Below are 7,585 nucleotides of genomic sequence, written 5' to 3' on the forward strand. Positions count from 1 at the left end.
GAGTGACTGTGGTCAGACACGCACACTAATGCACTGGGAGTGGAATTACAAAATGTTTCAACCATTCTAGAAAGCAATTTGACTCAAAAAAGGTCATTCAACTATTCATACCCTTTGACTGAGCTATACTACTACTAGGTACACACCGTCAAAAGATCAAGGAAAGATGGAAAGAACCTGTATGTCCCCAAAAATATTTATAGTGGCACTTATTGTTGTAGCAGAGAACTGAAAATAACATGGGTGCCCATAAATTGGGGGATGATTGAACAAATTATAGCATGTCAGAGTAATGGAATGTCATTGGATAGTATGAAATGTCAAAAGGGATGGATAGAGAGAAACATGGGAAGAGTTATACCTGATGCAGAGTAAAGTGAGCAGAAACAGAACAACTTATACAATGACTATAATATGATAAAGGAAAATAATGCAGTGATTCATTGTGAGGGATGATGAGTAATATTTACTATTTCTTGACAGAAAGGTGATGGACTAGAAGGTGTAGAATAACAAATACATGGCCAATGTGTGGATTTGTGTAATGTGACTATGCTTATCATAGTCAAGGGAAGGGAAGGGAAGTTTTGGGGTGTTTTTTTTGTGTTGAGGGAGTTTGGAGGAAAGAGGATGGGTTATAATAGTGAGACAAAAAAAAGGAAAGATAGAAAAGTTTAATTGAAACATTTTAAAATGCACAGAAGAGATTAAAAGGAAGTTCACAGGAAGACATAGTACCAGTTTTGGTACTACCATGCTGAATTTATCATATACTTAAAAAAAACACCAAACCAAACCTGTATATTCATGGTTTCCTATTTGCTCCTCCTTTTCTGTGCTTTTTGATATATGAAAAATAATCATATTTATTGATGCTTATCAAGTTCAAAAATAAAAAAGAAAATATTTAAAGCCACATAAAAAATAGATACATTATTCTTTGGGGTGTATTAGCAGCATTAGCAGCGGGGTGGGTATACCTGAAATAGGTCCCAGAACACGTGGGCTAAATGTTGATGAATTTGGAACTGGTTGAATGACCAGCCCAAAGAGTAGTTGTTAATGTGTTGTTGTCAACTTGGACAGAGGTCTTTAGTGTGATGCCCCAACGATCTGTCTTTGATCCTGTTCCATTCAATATTTTTATCAGGTTATTTAGATGAGTTCATAGAAGGCACTGGTATATAATTTGTAGATAACAAAAAGCTGATAAGGTTATCTAACACAATGCAGTCTCACTTTACAGCATATGAATCTATAAAGGATACAGATGGTGGGCATGATTCAGGGTTGGAATTTGGCAAGATATGATTAATGAAAGTACAGTTGGGCAAGTGTTTTGAGCCTAGAACACAGTGTAGAATTGAACTAGTTCACCAAGGAGAGAGGGAAGAGTGTAGCTAATTCAGGCATATGGCCTAGGGAAAAACTGAATGTTGGAGGGAATAGAATCTTGTGACTTCTTAGCTATCTTGCTAAAGATAATCCTGACTCACAATAGAGATTGGTGACTGTATCATGTCATCTATGCAGTAGCACTGATGTTCTTGGCACTGCTCATTATCATCATTTTACATCAGAATTTTATGAATTGGCTATGATGTTAACTCCCAACACTCATTTCATTTTTTTTATTGTCGGTAGTTATTTTTTAAATGCAAATAATATGTTATTATTTCCAATTACATGTAAAAAGTTTTCAACATTCATTTTTTATAAGATTTTGAGTTCCAAATTATTCTTCCTCCCTCTCTGCTCTCCCTTCTCCCCAAGATGGCAAGCAATTTGGTATAGGTTTTACATGTGCAATCATGTTAAACATATTTCCACATTAGTCATATTGTAAAAGAAGAAACAGAAAAGAAAAAAGTCATGAAAAAAACCCAAAGAAAGTGAAAATAGTATGCCTTGATCTGCATTCAGACTCCATCCATTCTTTCTCTGGATGTGGATAGCATTTTCATCATGAGTGTTTTGGAATTGTCTTGGATCACTGTATTGCTGAGAAGAGCTAAGTCTATCATCGTTGATCATTGCATGATGTTGCTGTTACTATGTGCAATGTTCTCCTAGTTCTACTCACTTCACTCAGCATCAGTTTACGTAAGTCTTTCTAGCCAACACCCACTTCCAATGTTACGTCCCAACTACCCCCAACACCTCACTTTTGACATGGAAGACACTCCTTCTGGAGGTTATTGAATTTTGTCATCTTTCAGTCTTTATTTTCTTTTATTTGTAGCATGCTCCTCTTCCAGTGTTGCTTGTGTCAGGCTTTTCAAATCTTTAAGGTCACAGCTGTTTGGTAGTAGCCTTAAGGCAATTTGAGTGGTAGAAGGTCCCTTAGGGGACTTGTGGGACCTTGTCACTAGTGGGTAGGATATAATAGGAGTGGAGTCTTTTTTATTTACCCTGGATTGCTTTCTCTTTAAAGAAGCAGGCCAATTGATAAATGGTCAAAGGACATGAACAGGCAGTTCTCAGATAAAGAAATTAAAGCCATCTATAGTCATATGAAAAAATGCTCTAAATCACTATTGATTAGAGAAATGCAAATCAAAACAACTCTGAGGTACCACAGCACACCTATCAGATTGGCTAACATGACAAAAGAGGAAAATGATAGATGCTATAGAAGATGCGGGAAAAGTGGAACACTAATGCATTGTTGGTGGAGTTATGACATGATCCAACATGATGTTGTTGGAGTTGGTGGAGAGCAATTTGGAACTACGCCCAAAGGGCTATAAAAATGTGCATAACCTTTGACCCAGCAATAGCACTTCTAAGGTTGTATCCCAAAGAGATCATACAAATGGAAAAAGGACCCACATGTACAAAAATATTTATAGCAGCTCTTTTTGTGATGGCAAAGAATTGGAAATCAATTGGAAATTGATGCTCATCAATTGGGGAATGGCTGAACAAGTTGTGGTATATGAATGTAATGGAATACTATTGTGCTCTAAGAAATGAAAGCAGACTTCAGAAAAACCTGGAAGGACTCGTATGGCCTGATGCTGAGTGAAGTGAGCAGAACCAGGAAAACATTGTACACAGTAACAGCCACATTGTACCATGACTGTTACTGATAGACTTAGCCCTTCTCAGCAATGCAAGGATCTAAGCCATCTCCAAGCAGGAGGCCATCCCTAGGACTTGATTGGTTTGAAGGACTGAAAATGAAAGTAAAATGGCATTGTAGAAATTAAGCCAGGGCTTTGTTACATGATCCTCATGTTTCTCATTCATCACGACCATGCAGACACAGAAACAATTGCCCACAACTTTTGAGGTGAGATTCCTGAACTTCAGGGGTAGATCTACTACAAAGGACTCAACCTCAGCAGACCCCACACTTTCTTGATTGTGGAGTCTGCTGAGGTTGAGTCCAGTGGTTTCTGTATCTGCATGGTCGTGATGAATGAGAAACATGAGGATCATGTAACAAAGCCCTGGCTTAATTTCTACAATGCCATTTTACTTTTATTTTCAGGATCCACAGTACCTATCTGTATGTGTCCCCATATATTGCTCCACTCCGAGGAGGAATTTGATAGGCTTTTTTCCTTTATGCTGTACAGTATTAGAGTTGAAATTAGTATAGACATCTTCTAATCCTCCACTCTTCATTGACATCTCATCAGTTGGTATACCTGAATATGCCAGATGACATCTGACCTTGTATCAAGGAGGTTATTTATTGCTATTCTGGCTGTCCCCCTTAGATTTTCTTGTCAGTATCATCATTATATCTAGCTTAGGGGTCTTCCAATATGTCAGGCCTATGATTACCTGTCCAAATCATGTCTCCCAGTGTTGATTTCCTGGGGGACATAGTTCACACCCAGGAAAAATGCCAATATGCAGCCTCTGGTATTTGTTTACCACATAGGGTATTTTTTAAGATTTCAAAAAACAGCAGATATGATTTTAATTTAATTTCAAACAAAGGAAACAATATCTACAGAATAAGGTAACCAAAGTAAAAAAATCTGCGAATTGAAAAGCAGGTAAGATTAAAGAGTAGCAAAAGAAAAAAATAGGAAGAAGTAGAATTTATAACTCTGGTATTGAGGGACAAGACTAACACAACATCTTCCATTATAGGCTAACTGGTTTGTGTGTTAGGTTACCAAGTAATAGCTGAAAATAGTCCTATAGTATAACCATATAGGGTATTGCTTCAGCCTTACTTACAGATGAAATGGCATTTTTAGGTTTTATTGTGACATTCAGTTTCTCCACAGGACTGTCTCTTTGATTAGAAAGACTCCCATGTCTTTAAGATCATCAGAAAGTTATCAATTATACATGCATACACATAACACACACACACACACACACACACACAGTCGAAATTCTCAGGGAGACTAGAAAATCTTCCTGAGTTTTCTCACCTGTGTTAATTGTGGTCTTAATTGTATACTCTCCCCAGTGTTTCATTTTTCTTCCTAATATATCTTCATTCTTAAGAACTGGATCTATTTCTAATATTAGGAGACTATGCTTTTCAACTTTAAAAACAAAATAGTACCACTCTACTGCATTAGTTTCCATTTTTTTCTAGAAATTTTCCTATATGTCTTACATTAGTACATAGATATTAATGCAAACAATAAATGTGCAATATCATAGCAAAATGTTTTGTGGCACATGGTACTTAAACAACACAACAGACATGAATTCAAATTACGAAAACAGTACCAATAACTTTTTCATGTATCATAACATAGCAATTAATTATGCCAAATCCAACGGTCTTTAGACACTGATGATCACTCTCTCCTCCTTGATACTTTCTTCTAAATTTTTGGGACACCTTTTCTCTCGGTTCTCCTATTGTTCCTTATTCTCCTTTGCTGGATCCTTATCCAGATCATATCCTTATATCCTTCAACTACAGGTATCCCAAAGAGTTCTTTCTCTTCTTTTTACTTCACTTGGTGATCTCATCAGCTTCCATTACAATCTTTTTTTTGTGTGTGACTTGCCCAGGGTCACACAGCTAGTAAGTGTCAAGTATTTGGTCTGAGGCTGGATTTGAACTCAGGTCCTCCTGACTTCAGGGCCGGTGCTCTATCCACTGAGCCACCTCCCTTTACAATTCCCATTACAATCTTTATGCTGATGATTCTCAAATCTATCTATACTGCTTTAATCTCTCTGCCGACCTTTAACCTTGCATCTCCAATTGCTTTTCAGACATCTCATACACGTCAATGTCCAGTAGACATTGTAAATTCAACATGTTCAAAATGGAACTCATCTTTCCCCTCTCCCCCTTCTACTTTTCCTATTATTGTAGAGGGTAATACCATCCTCCTAGTCCCTCAGGCTCACAAACTAGGGGTTATCCTTACTCCTATTTCTCACTGCCTCTCATCTAATCTGTTGCCAAGGTCTGTTGATTTCACCTTTGTACCTTCTCTTCTCTGATACTGCCTCCACTCTGGCATAGGCCCTTACTAACCTACCCCCCTATTTGGTAAACTCCAGTACTATCACCTTCAGATCAAATACAAAATCCATTTTGTGTTCAAAGCCCTTCATAACTCAGTGCACCTCTCACTCTCTGTCCAGTCTTCTTACACCTTACTTCTCTTGAAGTGACTCTTTGAACTAGTGACATTGGCCTCCTTATTATTTCTTGAATAAGACATGCCACGGAGCCAATAAGACAGCTCCAGGTTGGCTATCTTCAAAGTCTGGAATTCTCTCCCTCATTTCTACCTATGGGCTTCTCTGGTTTCCTTCCCATTTTTAATCTATAGGAAGCCTTTTCCAATACTCCCTAATCATAGAGCCTTCTCTCTTTTATTTCCTGTCTATTCTCTTCATAGCTTGTTTCTAGGTATGTTTGGTTGTTGTCTCTCTAAATAAATTATAGCTCCTCAGCATGTCTCTGATATCCAGCTTGCCTCTCTAGTGATTTCTGAGATTTTTTCCTTGGGAGAGCCTCTCTTGCTTTTGAGATGAGATGACCTCATCCGACTCCCAGAAAAGGGCTCATTCAGTCTTGCATATTTCCTAGCATTTCTAATCTGTTTAAAAATCTCCAATTTATGTATGTTGTTTGCTTGGAGATACATGGGTTTAATAACTATTCCACATTTGTGATGGTCTTTAGTGTAATCAGTGTTTGGTGGGAAAGGTGCAAGTTGATGTGTGTAAGCTTGGGGGTACTCTCTCCCCTTAAGCTAAGGGTTAGGAACCAAAGCAGTTTTGGTTTTAAACCTGACTCATACCCCTAGGCCAGAAATATTTAAGATGGCAGGTAGATATGTCTTTTCTAATGCACCTTTCAGAGACAGTTGAGCCAGATCCCAGAGATACCTGGGATCTCCATGCTACCCCTGTACATGAACTGCATTCTAGACAACCCTCGACATACTTTTCATTATTTTGGTTATTGTGTAAATTATTCTCCCAGTTCTATATCCTTTGTTTTGCATCTGTTCATACAGATGTATGGTCAATTTAGGTATAGGCAAAGAACTTAGTCTTAGTGAGGAACTGGGATACTTTTTGTGTTATCAGGGAAGGAGATTAGGTGATGATGCTGAATTTTGAGGAATGGAGGATACGGGGCTATGAGAACTCATGTTGGATGGCTTCAAACCAAAATACCAAGAATAATGAGATTTTTGGCTAATATACAGAACCATTATTAGAACAAAATGTAAAACTCACTTCTCATTTTCTCAAAGGATTTTTTTTAAAAAAAAGTGCAGTAAAATACCTTCCTTCTTCTAGAGGAAGCTAATGTGGGGACATTTTTGAAGAAACTGATTGGACTTTATGGATATTTGAAAACTGTCAGTAATGAATAGGCAATGGCAGAATCCAAAGAGACGTGACTTTTTAATGATTTTATAGTTGGAAGGGTGACTCAGATTCTAAAGCATTATGTCAGGTAGTCATTTATTTATATAATTAACTTATTTGTGTTTTATATAAGTAGAATACATAGTAAATTCTATTCCCCTTCCCCAAAATCCTGATATTCATTTCTTTTTCTTTTTTCATTCATTCTTTAAAAAAAATTATTTTGGGAACTTTAGTAAAGAACATATTTATGTTCTTTAAAATTATAAATTTTTTATAAAATTTCTTTAAATTTTAAATTTATAAATGTTCTTTATAAATACTATTAAGTCCCTGACTTTCTTTAATTTTTAGGAAGCTTTTGTTAATATTAGATTTTGATGGGGCAGCTAGGTGGCGCAGTGGATAGAGTTCTAGCCTTGGAGTCAAGAGGACCTGAGTTCAAATCCGGCCCCAGACACATAACACTTACTAGCTGTGTGACCCTGGGCAAGTCACTTAACACCATTGCCTAGCCAAAAAAAAAAAAAAAATTAGATTTTGAGAAGTGCTCAAGTTGACATGTGAAATGTGAAGAAAGCTCTAACTTTTTAATAGCTTTTTAAATGCATTTTCTTCAGCTCTTTAATGCACGTCTGCAGTAGCATCATGACAATATTTGGCAACTTAGTTTTATTCTTATTACTGAATGCAACTGTTTAGGTTGCATTTAGGTATGGTTTTAGAAGGGTAATAGTTTTAGAAGCAAAATTGGATT

This window comes from Vombatus ursinus, unplaced genomic scaffold (genome assembly GCF_900497805.2).
Source record: "Vombatus ursinus unplaced genomic scaffold, bare-nosed wombat genome assembly UNPS02014403.1, whole genome shotgun sequence".
Lineage (NCBI taxonomy): Eukaryota > Metazoa > Chordata > Mammalia > Diprotodontia > Vombatidae > Vombatus > Vombatus ursinus.